This window comes from Periplaneta americana, chromosome 12, assembly GCF_040183065.1.
Source record: "Periplaneta americana isolate PAMFEO1 chromosome 12, P.americana_PAMFEO1_priV1, whole genome shotgun sequence".
NCBI lineage: Eukaryota > Metazoa > Arthropoda > Insecta > Blattodea > Blattidae > Periplaneta > Periplaneta americana.
This window is the reverse complement of record NC_091128.1, coordinates 1,172,240-1,188,662: the sequence shown is the minus strand read 5'-3', so window position 1 is coordinate 1,188,662 and position 16,423 is coordinate 1,172,240.

The following is a 16,423-nucleotide window of genomic DNA, read 5'->3' as shown; positions in this document are numbered from 1 at the left end:
ATGTCATAGACTTTTGTTGTCACAAGCTGAGGGACAAAATTTACACGTTGCCCTTTTCCAGGTTCTGTTACAGCCGTTAAAGCTTGGTGTAGCTGGGTACCGACTTGTATATTTCTTACAGTAGCAATTGCTTCGTCATTTCGTATTAACAGTTTTCTAGTTAAAGTATAAGGAAAAACAAGAATTTTATTTTTCCCAGGTCCTGGAAAAAATATTTTTATCTTATAAAGAATAGTTTTATTCCACTCTCAATTAATTTCTGTATTGTATGCATTTGTATCAAGAGCATTTTATAAGATAATATTACCAGCCACCGATTAGTTTTTCCTTGCCAGGGTACGTGGCAATACGCTCATCCAGCGTCTCAACTATTCTTTTGTCACATTGTAGTCCAGTATGTTTTTTGGTTTCTCGTCTTGTCTGTTACTTCTTCATGCTCATGAGAAGAACATATTTATTCTTCTTTGGAAAACAAGACACTACTGTAGTGTCTTTCGTAAAATAGAATTTAGAGTTACGGATTAATCATTAGAGAGTTCAGATTGCCCCAACATTGTAACATTTCGTTTGAGAAGACACTGACCAAAGTATACGATTATCGCATGTAAACTTCAGACGACCTAAATCTGCGTCAGATCTAGGAAATTTCGCAGACCTTGATTATTTTCCGTGTAGACTTGTGCTTTCAAAACATAACTAGCACTGTTGCATAGAGTTCATATTTGAACCGCACCTGTGCCCAAGTGCTAGTCTTCCATTCAGACGGCCCAGGTTCGATCATCGTCAGGTCGTGATGGAATTTGTGATGGATAAAGCAGACGTTGAAAAGAGTTTTTTCTCGGGGTACTCCCGTTTTCCTCTATCATTCCACCAACACTCTCCACCTCCCCCTCATTTCATCTATCATCCGCAATAGTAAAAATAGGCTGCAGTGAAGTCTTGGGGTCTCCGACGCTGATACAGGAAGGGCTTGGGGCTTATCGTGTGCGGACGGATCCTGACTCTATCAGGGGCTGACTCGCAATCTTGATATTAAGAGAATAAAATTGACAGACATACCTGGAGATATCTTAAACGAGTTTCAAGTTCACCTGCTCAGTTTTCTTCTCTTACTTTTTGGAAGAACTCCGTAAAAAAAAAACTGTTAGATTGTAAACCATTCTCTGCTGTCAGGAAAGTCAACAGCACTATGCATGCTTGACTGATTGTACGACAAAAAAAAATTGTTCAAATAAGAAATCTTTATCTGAATTTGGTGTAGACTTGTTAAAAGACAAATTTAAAGCTTTTGTCAGATAAAGTTAAAGTCATTCTTCTTTGCTTTACAACTATGTTTTCAAGTTAACTGATTTTATACATGAATTCTTCAGTTCTAACTACCTTCATTTTGAAAATTGTACTATTTTACAATTTTCCGTCAAAAAATCCTTCAGCGTCGCGTGCTATAGAAAACCCAGTAGGCCTGTCCTCATTACCGTGCCTTTGTATGTCGTGCAGTGTCGCCTGTCTATGAAAAATATGTATTCAACCGCGTTTTTCTATGTTCACTTTAAAGAGGAAAATAGACAAGCGTGGAATCGAATTCATGGCATTTTGGAAGTCAGTGAATTTGGGAAGAGCGAAGTGAAAACTAATAATCAGTTCCCTAACCAATCCAATCACTAGAACGTCGGAGATTAAACTTCAATTCCAGGCTAGTCTTGCTAGAAGCATCCCCGTGTACTGCCATCAGCGACTGTGCTGCATCTCAAAGCTCCGTTTTTGTAGAATGGATTCGAACTTCTGTTTCTGTTTCGTAACAAAATGTGTTTGACGACAGTTCTCAGGATTGCAATTCACTATGTGGTTGATGTATTCGGATAGGGTCAGATAGAAAAAAAAAAAGAATATACAATAAATATATATATATATATATATATATATATATATATATATATATACAAATCAAGATTTCAGGTACAACTCCCTGTAAAGTTGATTTGAATAATTTCGAGGGAAAAATTGTTCCGGAGCCGGGTATCGAACCCGGGACCTTTGGTTTAACGTACCAACGCTCTACTGAGCTACTCGGGAACTCTAACTGACACCGATCCAAATCAACGCTCTACCACTGAGCTACTCGGGAACTCTAACTGACACCGATCCAAATTGGATCGGTGTCGGTTAGAGTTCCCGAGTAGCTCAGTGGTAGCGTTGGTACGTTAAACCAAAGGTCCCGGGTTCGATACCCGGCTCCGGAACAATTTTTCCCTCGAAATTATTCATATATATATATATATATATAACTTATAATAATAATCCGTGGCGCTACAGCCCACGAAGAGCCAAGACCGACCAGCAGGCTGCTGGCCTCACGGCCACATGCCGAAGCAGAGATGGACGATCATCCAACCAGAATGGAGGTATCGTGTGGTTAGCACGATGAGCCCCCAGCCGTTATATCTAGTTTACGTAACCGGATTTCGCTACCTATCGTAGTTCCCCAAGTGCATCACGATGCTGGGTGGGCACCGGTCCCATACATTGGCCAAAATTTCATGAGAAAATTTCTTCCCCCATGAGGACTCGAACCAGCGCGCATTCCGTAACGCGAGTCCTAGGCAGGATGCCTTAGACCACGACGCTACGGCGCGGACATATATAACTTATATATATATATAAATATATATATATATATTGTCAAGGCATTTCAGCAGAAAATTGAAGTGCTGAATTTATGGTACTAAATTTGAAATAATTTATCTTGTACATTATTCTACATTGGTTAATAATAATAATAATAATAATAATAATAATAATAATAATCTGATAATAGTAATAATAATAATAATAGTAATAATAATTTATTTAACCTGGCAGAGTTAAGGCCATAAAGCCATGGCCTTCTCTAAAACTCAACCAGGGGTTAGGCATACGATATTTTCAGTGTCACGAAATAAATCTTCACAGCTGATAGCCTACACTTTGGCGCAGTTTTGTCGAAGAAAATTATACCCGATCATTTATAAGCGTATTTCCTATAATTTTTTGTAGGCCTACATTATACTTGTTGCTATCTTCTACTATTTACTTCGTTTCTGAAGTTTAGTTTCCTGCTCCTGCTCCTTTTATTGTTAATTGCTCGAAATTTCTACTGAGTTGTAAGCCTCACTCTCTCGTTGTAAAGAATTGTTTTCTTGTTGCTTCAAGTTTGGAATATTATAAAAAAAATAAGAATTAAGAAATAATTTACTGTCTCTGAGCCAATTTACTACCGTAGTTGGTGGCTGCAATAACTGGATCCAGTCTACTATCTAATACTTGACCCAATTGGTGGTGTTCACACTACACAGTCGTTCTCATCAGTGACTGATCACAAATGTGAGAAGCTGCGCACTCTTGTTCGTTAAACTGTTCAGTTTAAATATTGAGGGATACGAAAGACTTGGCGTCACTCATAATTAATTCTAGCAAAGGCTGAGTTGCAATCTTAACGACCCGTTTCATAACTTCCCTGACTGACACCTTCAAGTCACTTCCATTTTCAGAACGCTGTTACGTATCTGGAGTAAATTAATTCTGTATGCATGTACGTACAGTATGTCTTCAGATGGACGTACAGTCTTAAGCAGATTATTTCATTTGACTAAAGCGTCCGGCATGGTATTACACGGATCTTCTGCAAATAATTACTATTTGTTGCAAAAAAAACCTCCATAATTTACAGGTTGCCAAAACAACAAGATATAACAACATAGGCAACAATTTTAATGACAGTAAATGACTAGCAATTTACAAATCAATATAAGATTATTTTTTAAAAAATAAGTTACAACAAATATAATAATAAATTACAATTCAAAATTCAATCTTCCCCTATAAACTGTTGTACAAATAATTTTTAATATATGCAAGGACCTCTAATTACGATGATAATTTTCATTTTATTAAGATTACGTTCACACTTCCACAAAATGGCGTGGAATAGTACCGCGTGCGCCCACCATCAACCCTCTATCTTGTATACATTACCGCTTTATAAGAATAAATATAAATATAAACTAAGACAGAGTTTTGTACAAATAGTTTCTTCATAAAATTAGAAATAAGAAAGTTTCATACTTTTTACTCAACCTATATATATGGGTACTTAGTATTAAAAGTAGCATTTGAATCTTTTAATTTTGTTGTCGACTGCCTTTCTAAATCCCAGCTCATACTTTTCTGCTAAAACTGATGGGCATCCCCCCCCTTTTCTGACGGTCCTTATAATTCGGATCTGAGGCTCGCCACAGACCAGGATAATCCCTGTATCTTCAGTAAACTCTACGCTTTTCCCATTAGACCAATTCATCACACTCTCACATACAGATAACCTACGAAAAAATACTCGACAAACTAGTCGAATGCATCGAACCTATACAAATGTTTGGAATGAAAGCAGCAGCTCCTACGGAAGCCCTGAAATCAGCTGGCGAAGAAGCAGATAGTGGCCAATGTCTCCCGGTCCAGAGCGGGGGACTCGCGCATACTTGTCCAAGGATTGGGTGCACTCAGTTTATTCCTGCAACTCGCCTTGCGCATATCTGCCTAACTGGCAACTGTTGTTTGCCTCTCGTTATTCCTGCTCAGTTGCAAAAGTGGAAACGCGGCTTAACCATGTTTGCGCTAGCAACACTGATGCTTCCAGACGTCCAGCAGTAACAGCAAATATGTTACGAACTAGGAGACGATCACCGACGACAAACACAAAGTAAAATAAACCTAAGTTTGCCTTTCGGTTCAACCTATCCACCTGATCTGCTCCGGAACCAACTGGCAAGTGAATGATATCTACCACCGGCTCTTCACTCCAGGACACGTTTACCTCGATGTTCATTTTTCTTTCTAGTCACTTGCCAAATAAGAACAATTTCCGTTTTCTTTGAACAGTAGCGAAACTTCACATATTTTAATTTTAATATTCACTAAAATGAGTAAAGTTACAGAATAATAAATTATTCACTTTTACATAAACTCATTTATTAATTAGCATAGTTACATTTATTATTGAACAATAAAGATGCCCTCTACAGTAACTTCACTTGATACAGGGTGTACAAAAATTTGATATTTAGCTTCCTTTTCAAATAATGTCATAAACGCAGTATAAGTGTACGAGGTATCGCAAATTAATGTTTTCTTTGCATTTCTGAAACTGAGTCACGATAGTTTACAATTCTCAGTACAATATCCAAATGTTGATTTATACTGAATAACTTTATGATATCTTTACTGTGTTAACTTGTGCAGCTTTCCATTCCATCGTTCTCGCTATTTTACATACAATTGATCACTGACTTCAATCCCAATCGTGTAATGGATCGTATGCGGAAACTAAGAGGACGGCGGAAATTGAAAATGTTGGTTTTGCAGTGAAAGACCTGCCCTTCAACAGAATGAACCAAGTTATAAGCGCTCGTATCTTGTTAACACTAAGTGATATACAGGCCCATTTATAACAGGAGTCCCACCATGTGAGAATTTAATGTGACAATAAGAAAGACAACAAATTCGCAGAATGAACTCCAGTAGGGTATGGCCATGGGTGGCAACTCGTGCTCTCAAAGTGTCAACACAAACTCAGTGCGGGTAGAAAAAACTCTGTACTAGCTGTAGTGTCTGTATGCGGTTCTTGGAAGAGACAAGTTCGCTCGCGTCTGCAGTAAGTGGCGGCTCGTTTTAAGCGAAAAACAATATAATCCCCAGATCATTTCCCTTTAATGATGAGTCGAAAGAGGAAGAGTTTTTTTATTAAGAAGAGAGGTAAAGCGTGTTATCAAAGTCTACTATATACAGTCGCGAAGCTTGAGGTGATTTTTTGCAAATCTCGTGATTAAGCGCTCTAAGCGGTTAGCAACTAGAAACAATAGACTGTCTACGGTCGACTTTGGACTGTGTCGTATTTCCATCGAGTGCTAGCTCGTTGCGAATTTCACATTGATGCTTGTGAAATGTTCGTTATTGGTTGTAATGAAAATGTTAATGGCTAAAATATAATAATTGGAATAATTATATTTTACTAGAGACGTAGAAAAATCAAGTTTGATTTAATGAAATTTATTGATCACGTTTTATTTTCAATTCTGGTGGGATTATTATTGCTTAGGCCTACTTTTTTTTTTCAAAGGATGTTTTTAATTATAGCTGTTAATTTTGTTGTTATTTTTATTTGTTACTTTACTAGAGACGTAGAAAAAGTCTGTTACAATAAAATTTATTGATCACGTTTTATTTCCAATTCTGGTGTGATTATTATTGCTTAACCTCATCCCACTTTGTTAACTACGTAAGCCTACACTACAAGTACCGGTACACGTAAGTTACTCCATTCATTCATATTTTCATTACTATTGTTGTAAAGGGAAATGCAAATTAATATTTATTGGTTTCATAGTTAATTATCGCTATAATCTTGAATGAGTGAAGCGATTATAGTAAATTTCAGTTCGTTTTGCACAAACAGAAATAATATTAACCTATTTCTTGCAGGTATCTTAGAGTTTATGGTGGAATTTAATAAACTTCATTAAAATAATAAATTAACTTTATGCATTTAATATTTCAATAATGGAAGGAAGGTGTTAATATTTCCAAAAGAACACAACGAAAGTGTAACATATTTTGTCGTCTACTAGGAGAGAGATATGCGATGATGAAGCGATAGTAGCGATCCTAGTGGTGGGCAACTACCCATGTTTGCATTTTTACTACATATTGAGCTTCGCGACTGTATATAGTAGACTGTGGTGTTATGTTATATTACACTTTCTTACGCTTGGATTGCCTGAGTTGTCTCGATATAGTTAGTGAATGTTTTAATGGAATTAATCATTATGTGAGGTTTGAATAAGGCTACGATGCCACCACCATTTCCCATTCTGTCTAATCGGAAAGTTTTGTACGGCCCTAACTGTAGTTTGTGACTGGGCTGTAGCCAGGATTCTGCAATTGTGAACACGTCATGTCTCTGAATGAACAGCTAGATAAAGAGGGGCAATCCAATTGGCATCGTGTTTCTCTGCTTGGTAATACCTCGTTGTCAACGAGCCACGAGTCTTCGCTTTCAATTTCCTTTCCCTGGCTTAATCGCTATGCTTCGAAATCTGGAACTTCAGTACCGTTACTTTGGAACGCACTGTACAGATCAACGTGCGCCTGATTCAAGGCTCCCGAGTGCTCGAAATGACATTTTAATGTGTAGGCCTACGGTACGCATATACTCCATCTGTGCAGTATTAATGAAACGATACTGTGGTGGAGTAAGTCAGCGTGGTGCATATACAATCCCTGTAATTAGGGTAGGCATAGCTTTATTAAACAATTTAGTATCTCGCTAGTCGCTTTATTTTACGACTCTTCCAACGATAAAGTCTCCATGATAAAAGTTCAAGGTATCCCCTCCACACACCATGAAGGCGTCTGGGGGCATGGAGGCAGTCGTGCCAGGTTCACTCTTCATCCTTAGTTAGTTCCATGTTCCAGTATTGTGTTTAATTACATTTATTTCAATATATTTGATTGTTTTCATGTATTTTCCTGTTAAGGGGACACTCAACTATATTTTGAACTTTTTTTCCTATTTGACCAACCTTTTTCAAATTTGGAGAAAAAGTTTAATATACACATGGAAAGTAACATGCAAAATCTCAGCTCATTAGATCCAATACTTTTCAAAATAAAAAATGTTTCAATTTTTAATCAATCATTAATTGAAATATCACTTTTAATTATCATTTTTTATTTTTTGGCTTTGTGCATTTGACTGTGACTTCTCAATGAATAGGGGAAGAATTCTGCGTATTGATTTAGTTCTGTCACGTAAATTTGTGTAGAAATTTAATTTTTCATTTCTATCACACTTTTTCTCCAATTTTTAAGTTGAGTGTCCCCTTAAGTAAAGTGTCTTACCTATCATATACAAATAACTGTTGACTCCCGAATGTTTAGGCATTTATTTTGGTTAAATAGGTAGGCATATAGGCACTAAAATAGTAAAAATAGGCAATGAAATAGGCATTTATTATTCATGGAAACAGACAAAAAATATACAAATACTTAATAAACTATCCCATACCGTTCTCACTTTCTTTGGTTACATGTCACAACAAGATGCCTTTTTAAGTTGTCAACTGTCACAGTGAGTCGCCTGTCAGACAGAACGTTTTTCATGGTGGTAAAAGATCTTTCTACTTCTACTCAAGTCATTGGAGCAAACTTAAAGCAACTTATTTAAGAAGGACTGTCTCTACTTTCTATCAGAGATCGAGAAAAACCGACTGTGTATTGTCTCAAAAAGAGGGGTGTGAGAAGGGATTGGAGACTTTAAAGTACGCGTGACTTGTGCGTGCAAGCGACAACAGTAACGGGACCTGGAGACTTGCTTTTAATACTTCCTCATCCCCTTTCTTTCGCTGGTAAACCCCGAAGTAACCTGAGCACTGAGGGTTATACTATTCAAACATCTTTGTTAAGTGACATAAAAGATGGAATCGGCAAGGGAGAAAAGTTCACAACTTCTTGGAAACATATATACAGTATTTCTGGAGAATAAGATTCTCAGCAAATATTTGTGTGAGGTGAATATATATTTTGTACAACCGTTCTTTTTTGTTTTTTGATATAACTTATGTGCGGTTTATTTTAAATGCATTAAAAATATAGAAAATGTACAATAACGACGTGAAAAGGCTGAAAAAAGGATACGACTTCAAAAAAGGCAAAATAAAAATTGGGCCTATCGTCCCCAAATGTGTGGAAACGTGTTTATCTCTAATAGGTCTTTCATACATACACTCAGTTTAAAAAAGGCATTACATCCGGGCTCTAATAATGACACAAACATTTTTTATTATACAAAATTAAACATAAGTTAAAATTTGTTAAAAATTAGATGGCTGTGAAAATATTACGTTTCAAATATTTTATAAGGATATGTATGAATATAATATTAGGCTAATAAATATACCGTAACATAATAATAATAATAATAATAATAATAATAATAATAATAATAATAATAATAATAATAATAATAATAATGGAACTGTGATTTCTAAGTTATTTTTTGTTCACAATTTCCAGTTAAATTTAATAATACTGTCTTGCGGGCTTTAAAATTAGTCTCTTTCTTTTCTTTTTCACATTTTCTATCACATTTATTTTCATAGTCATACTTCATACTCCTATTAAAACTCAACCACTTATTTCCAACTACTGAAGTGTTTGATATGCAGAAGGCTCTTCACAAGTTTTATCAATCAGAACTCATAATCTTTGTTTCCAAGAAAGATGCAGAGTATTGTTAATTACTCTTCAGAAAAATGAGAAAGTCAAAGTGACGGGTTGTTTGGTGGACTATTCTTATTTTAACTAAATGTTGACAGTCGTTAATTTAACTTTTGTCTATTGAAGCCTGAGGACCACTGGTGGAGAATCGTGACGATCGAATTCTTGGAATTATTGTCTTCTGTACTTCCTGCTATTATCTGTGGCCACGTGATCTTCATACAATGTGTAGCCCTACACATTACAGTGCGTCAGCGCCAATTGCCACAAATATTTCCCAACTTATTCATAAGTCTCACAATATGTCATGGAAAATTTGGTGGCCGGCAGCTCGGTTTTGTCGAGCAACTGGAGGGCCCGGGTTCAATCTCGGGTGGTTCCGCGAAGTTTCTCATTGCCAAAATTTTCAGGACGGCCCCGAGATCCCCTCAGCTTTCTATACAATTGATTTTCGTGTCTTTCCCGGGGGTAAAAGACGGCCGGAGTGTGGTGCCGAACTCACCATCTCATTCTAGTGATCAGGTAATGAAAGCCCCCCGACGTCTTCATGGTGTGAGAAGGGGATACCTTGAACTTTAATTATGGAGACTTTTTAGTTGGAAGAATCGTGAAATAAAACTAGATACTAAATTCTTTACTTATGCCTGCATGCTGTATCTATCCTAATTGCAGGGATTGGATATGCACGCAATGTGTGGTTACGACTTACTCCACCACAGAATTGTTTCATTAATTCTGTATATGCGTACATATTGAATGTCGTTTCGATGCCTGTTAGGCGGGCACTCGTGAGCAATGAGTCTGCTGTGGGAACACGCACACGTTGTCCTGTACAGTGCGTTCCAAAGCAACGGTACTCAAGTTCCAGATTTCGTGGAAGTTAATTTTATTTACTAAAGGAAAATTTTGAGGCGAGTTCAAGACAGATATACAGTATATGTATAAATTAAACAAAAAGGAAAATGACACAGTTCGATTTCTTACACCGTAATAAGCCAACATCCACAGCGTAGAATGGATGTAGGCTAACAGGTTACGTGGATTGACTTAAGAGTGATCTTCTCCAGTAACGTATGTGACCCATCTGTCCGCCATAAGTAGCACAGCAGGTTATTTTATAAAAGGAAGACCAGCCATTAAAAGAGTTGATTGATTGCGTGATACAACTGACGTGAGACTTGAGACTACAGGAAGTAGAAGTAATGTTGCCAACACTTGAAAAGTTATATTGTTCATGGAGGGAATTCTCGCCTACCTATCCCCTCATCTAACCCACTCTAACCTTGTCACAGTCCTCGCCTCCTGCCCTTTTGATTCAATGAAAATAATATTTGCACGAACCTTCAATGAACTGTCGGTCCAGGGAAATTACTCCTCTTTATTAACTGTAGACTGTATCGAAGGAAATGTCTACACCACAGTGGTGAATGTTGCTTGCACTTTAGTGCTCAATTCTCTTTGTAGGTCTATAATTACGCTATGAAACTAATGTTTTGTGCGTCACAGCGGCCATGGTCGTATGATATAAGAAAAAGAATAACGGGAAAATTAAATATCCAAGTGTACAGAATAACGCAAATAGGTTGGAAACGATAAAAACTCTACTAGAGCGCTGCAATCTATAAAACTGTTTTTATAGCGGTCAGACAGCTGAGACCCAGGGTAGTGGTATGTAGTTCGCCCGACGTGTAGCAATTCTCTCACAAATGATTGATAGCACGAATCAAAATGTGTTGTCATCTGAAAAATTATTGCTTTGAGCTTGATTCTATATACTTTGAGAATGAGTCGTGATATTGTTGGATTTGTAGGTATTTTTGCTTTTAATTTTGTAACTGGGTTCGAAAATCAGCAATCCTAATACCACAGTCTAGTATATACAGTCACGAAGCTTGAGTTTATGAGGGTACTAGAAACAATAGACTGTGCCGGTACTGTTTCACATTGTATGTGATGAGGCGATAGTAGCAATCCTAGTGGTCAGCAAATATCTATGGAAGCACATTCCCTACGTATTGAGCTTCGTGACTGTTTCTGCAAGAAGTTCCAGCTGAACAACGACTTCATTCGTGATGTTTCCCTTGCCGCTATCAGAGGATCACTTGCCATTTTAAAATACCATCTGTACTTTGTTTCCTAAAAAGGGAGAAATTTGCTCGAATGTCTAATCTGTTTGTTTACTATGTTTAGGCCTGTTATGCATGCTATTATCTTTCCTGTACTTACTTTTCCCTTTTGTTCGTTCCCTTCCTTTCTCTTTTATGGTCTTTTTTTTTTTGTTTTCACTCAATATGTTTATTATGCTTTGTCCAATGAGGCAGTCCCGTCATTGGGAAAGCTGCTTATAAAAAAATATAAAAAATCTATTACTTGGTTTTTTTTTGTTTTAATATGGGACATGATAGAAGCGTTGCGATCGGAAGAACAACTGCATGTCACATAGCGTGTTAGGCCTGTTGCTATGGTAACGTAACATTTGAGTTGCCAAACTTAGCTACAATTTCCATATGGCGAGTGTTTAATAGCTATCTCGGCGACATTTATTGTGCACACAATGTTAGCATCGGTACGTTTCTTCTGTGATTCTCTGTCGATTTTTGTATTGTTTTCTTACGTTCGCGTCAATTGTCAATGAGTGTTTTAACGTCAGCCATCTTAAAGACAATTGTTAGCTTCCATCAGCTGGGAGCGTGGTAGTTCATATTGACAACATAGCACTGTAGTTCCAAGCTCGGCCGCTTAACTGTCATGTCCCATCTTTCAAGAAAACAAGTATAGACTGTGGAATTGCTACGCGCAGCATGTGTTTTTAAATACATGTGACATCAATCCTACCGAAAATGTTATGTTTTATTTAACGACGCTCGCAACTGCAGAGGTTATATCATCGTCGCCGGATGTGCCGGAATTTTGTCCCGCAGGAGTTCTCTTACATGCCAGTAAATCTAATGACATGAGCCTGTCACATTTAAGCACACTTAAATGCCATCGACCTGGCCCGGGATCGAACCCGCAACCTTGGGCATAGAAGGCCAGCCCAATCCTACCGACGTCTGCATGTCAGCCTTACTTTCATGATTAAAAAAAGAGAAGTGCACAATGAAGAATTTAAAACACGCAAATAACAGGCAAAAATAAATTAATATTAACTTACGAGTACATCATTCCAAGTCGCTATCGCTTGTAGGCAACACCCATATGAGAAGAGCTCTCTCCCACGATCGACCATGTTGTCAGTGAGACCACCAGGAGTCAAGACTATGTCTAGGAGTTGACACACCTCTTTCAGTTTGAAACTCTTGTTATTTCTTGCGATGTAACCTTTAACACTACTCCACACGAGTTCCATAGGCGATAAATTATCGTGATAAGTTGGCAGTATAACCTGCTTTCTTTGCCATATCTAGAAGAGCAACAGGCCTACTTATTCCCAATGTTATACTTTGCGCTAACTGCAATAGTTCAACTTTAACACGGGTAGCATCAAAGGACAAACCATGTGATTTTAACCAGTCCATCATTTGGGCGACGTCATAACCTAACACTGTGATAGGAAGCATTATCCATCACAATCACACTGCCGGGTTCGAGCTTTGGCAATATATTTTTAAACCATGCCTCGAAAACTTCACCAGTCAATTCTTCATGGCAGTTACCGCTTTTCTTAGACTCAAAAATAAGAGCACCACCGTCCACAAAACTACCGTCACTACCGATGTGAAGAACTATTAGCCTTTTACTTTACCAATCGGATTTCGTAACCACTTCGATTTACCAGACAAAAAGGCTTGCTTCTTGTTTTCTACGGTAGTATCAGTCCATGCTCCAGAAGTACAGTAGCCCTCATTAATGCAAGTCTCGTCAAGATAATAAATCTTTTGTTCTGTATTCCTGTACTGCCGAATTTGTCTCAAATATTTTCGTCTCCACACAGTAATATCGTCCCTATCTAATAATATGTTAACCGTTTTTCTTTTCACGAAATCGAAATCTATTTCTAATAAAAGACTGTGGACGCTTGATCGTTTAAAGTCAGGTGAATCAAGGTCACTATTTACAACACTTAACACTTTGTCTAAGGTTGGCGGTTCATTGTTGAAAAAGTTCGCTTACACTTTAGATCGAATAGCACTTTTTACAAAATCGTTCACTTTTTCCAAAACAGTTCTAGGTTTGTTTCTCTTCTTACATGGCGTCCTTAAATTATCACTTCCTTTGAATTCTTTTCGAACATTCTCAACATTACGTTCATAAAGGCCTGTAAGTTCTGCGGTTAATTTTACATCTTATTACGTCAGGATTCTTCTGTTAACTTTTCGAACACATTTGAAACTAACGCGAACCAGAATCAATCAATTAAAACTATTTGCTTTTCACCACCCTTCGGAAGCTTCTTATAAAACTGATCACACAGTCAATTTCAAATCGGTCACTCCGTCACCATTTTGTTTCTCACTAACGTCCGTCCACCCCCACTTCTAACTCCAAATCACATACCTTGGAAAATTTCAAGAAATAGTTTTCTCCTGTTCTTTAGGAGGAAAGTACACACATATGCAACGTGTTTTACTATTAAAGTTTGGTAAAAATAATTGACAAGTAGCAATAATATTTAACAAGTAATGGATTTATTTTGTTGCTTACACTCAGCTGTACTCCGGTCAGCAGCCTATCACTGCATTCCTAATAGTCACATGCTTCCCGGAATTAATACGTTCGCTTACGTCAGCAGCAGACGTCCATGTTTGTTGACACCAAGAGCCGTATTCATAGACATTCTTAGCGCGGGCTTCCGGTGGATGATCAGCGAACTAACGTTTTTCGTATTCATAAACCAGTGTTGGCGATAGGACATGATATGAATCCTGTACAAGTAACCAGTCGAAAGCCGGGGCTAGTTTAACACGCTCGTAGCGCGGGCTAGCGAAATGTCTATGAATAGCACCCCAAGTGTCTTTCTTGTAGCCTGTTGGATGAAGAATACCACCTTAACTTTGCTCTAGAACAGAGCTGGGCACAAGAGCGCAATCTACTCTCTCACGGGGAGCCATATGACTTCTCTTCTTCCCCGCCGAATACCGCGCAGCGTTGATTCCGCCACGGATGAATATTAAGCTTCCCCGTTTAGAGTTTGGATTCGCTCCTGGTGCCCAGTCCTGCTCCAGAATATGCCATTGGGAGAGTCCAGGAGCCACTGGCGTAGTTCAGTCGGTTAAGGCGCTTCCCTACCGATCCAGAGTTGCGCTCGGGCGCGAGTTCGATTCCTGCTTGGGCTGATTACCTGGTTGGGTCTCCCCCCCCCCGAGGTTTTCCCCAACCGTAAGGCAAATGTCAGGTAATCTATGGCGAATCTTAGGCCTTATCTTGCTATCAGCAATCTCATCGACGCCGAATAACCTAGTAGTTCATACAGCGTCGTTAAATGACCTTACTTACTGGCTTTTAAAGAACCCGGAGGTTCATTGCCGCCCTCACATAAGCCCGCCATTGGTCCCTATCCTGAGCAAGATTAATCCATTCTCTATCATCATACCCCACCTCCCTCAAATCCATTTTAATATTATCCTCCCATCTACGTCTCGGCCTCCCTAAAGGTCTTTTTCCCTCCGGCCTCCCAACTAACACTCTATATGCATTTCTGGATTCGCCCATACGTGCTACATGCCCTGCCCATCTCAAACGTCTGGATTTCAAGTTCCTAATTATGTCAGGTGAACTGTAGGAATTCGTAACAAGCTGTTTTTTACGGTGATGGGTTGTTAGCCAATTTCCTCCCGAGTGTCATTTATATTTGTTACTATTGCTCCAAGATATTTGAACTTCTCCACCTCTTCAAAAGATAAATTTCCAATTTTTATATTTCCATTTCGTACAATATTCTGGTCACGAGACATAATCATATACTTTGTCTTTTCGGGATTTACTTCCAAACCTATTTCTTTACTTGCTTCCAGTAAAATTCCCGTATTTTCCCTAATCGTTTGTGGATTTTCTCCTAACATATTTCACGTCATCCGCATAGACACGTTAAATAACCAACTAAAAAAAAATTTAAAACGTTAGAAGTCCAGGAAAACAGAGAGGGTTTGGAACTGAACAGGTTATATTAGCTGCTTGTCTATGCGGATGACGTGAATATATTACGAGAAAATCGACGAACTAGCAAGGAAAACAGTGCAATTTTACTTGAAGCAAGTAAAGAGACAGGTTTGTACGTAAATCCCCAAAAAACGAAGTATAATTATGATGATGTCTCATGACCAGAAAATAGTACGAATTGGAAATATAAAAACTGTATATTTATCCTTTGAAAAGGTGGAAAAATTCAAATATCTTGGAGCAACAGTAACAAACATAAATGATACTCAGAAGGAAATTAAATGCATAATAAATATGGGAAATGCCTGTTATTATTCGGTTGAGAAGCTTTTGTCATCTAGTCTGCTCTCAAACAAACTGAATGTTAGAATTTATAAAACAGTTATATTACCGGTTGTTCTGTATGGTTGTGATTCTCACTTTGAAAGAGAAACAGCAGTTAAGAGTGTTTGAGAATAAGGTAGGTACTTTGAACAATATTTCGGGCTAAGAGGGATGGAGAAATATACACAACGCAGAACTGCATGCATTGTATTCTTCAGCTAACATAATTAGGAACATTAAATCCAGACGTTTGAGATGGGCAGGGCATGTAGCATGTATGGGTGAATCCAGAAATACCTATAGAGTGTTAGTTGTATGACCTGAGAGGAAAAGACCTTTGGGGACGCCAAGACGTAGATGAGAGGATATTAAAATGGATTTGAGGACTTTTCATTTAATTTCACTGAATGTGTAATTTGTGACCTGGTGAAGTGTAAGAGAAGGCGCTACGGCCCTAACTCTGCCAGTATAAATACATAAACAAATAAAAATTTTGATCATTACATATCTAAATACAGTAGAGGAGGCAAGACCTGTCCTGCGACCTCATCAGGTGCCATGGCTGTATCACCAATGAGTACAGAAGGAGAAGATTGGTTTTAGTCTGAGATGAACTTTCGTGTCATATTAACACCGGTGAAACAAACTCTCCTTCTGATAGTGGATTCTTCCCTCCTTCACATAGCTCACATGC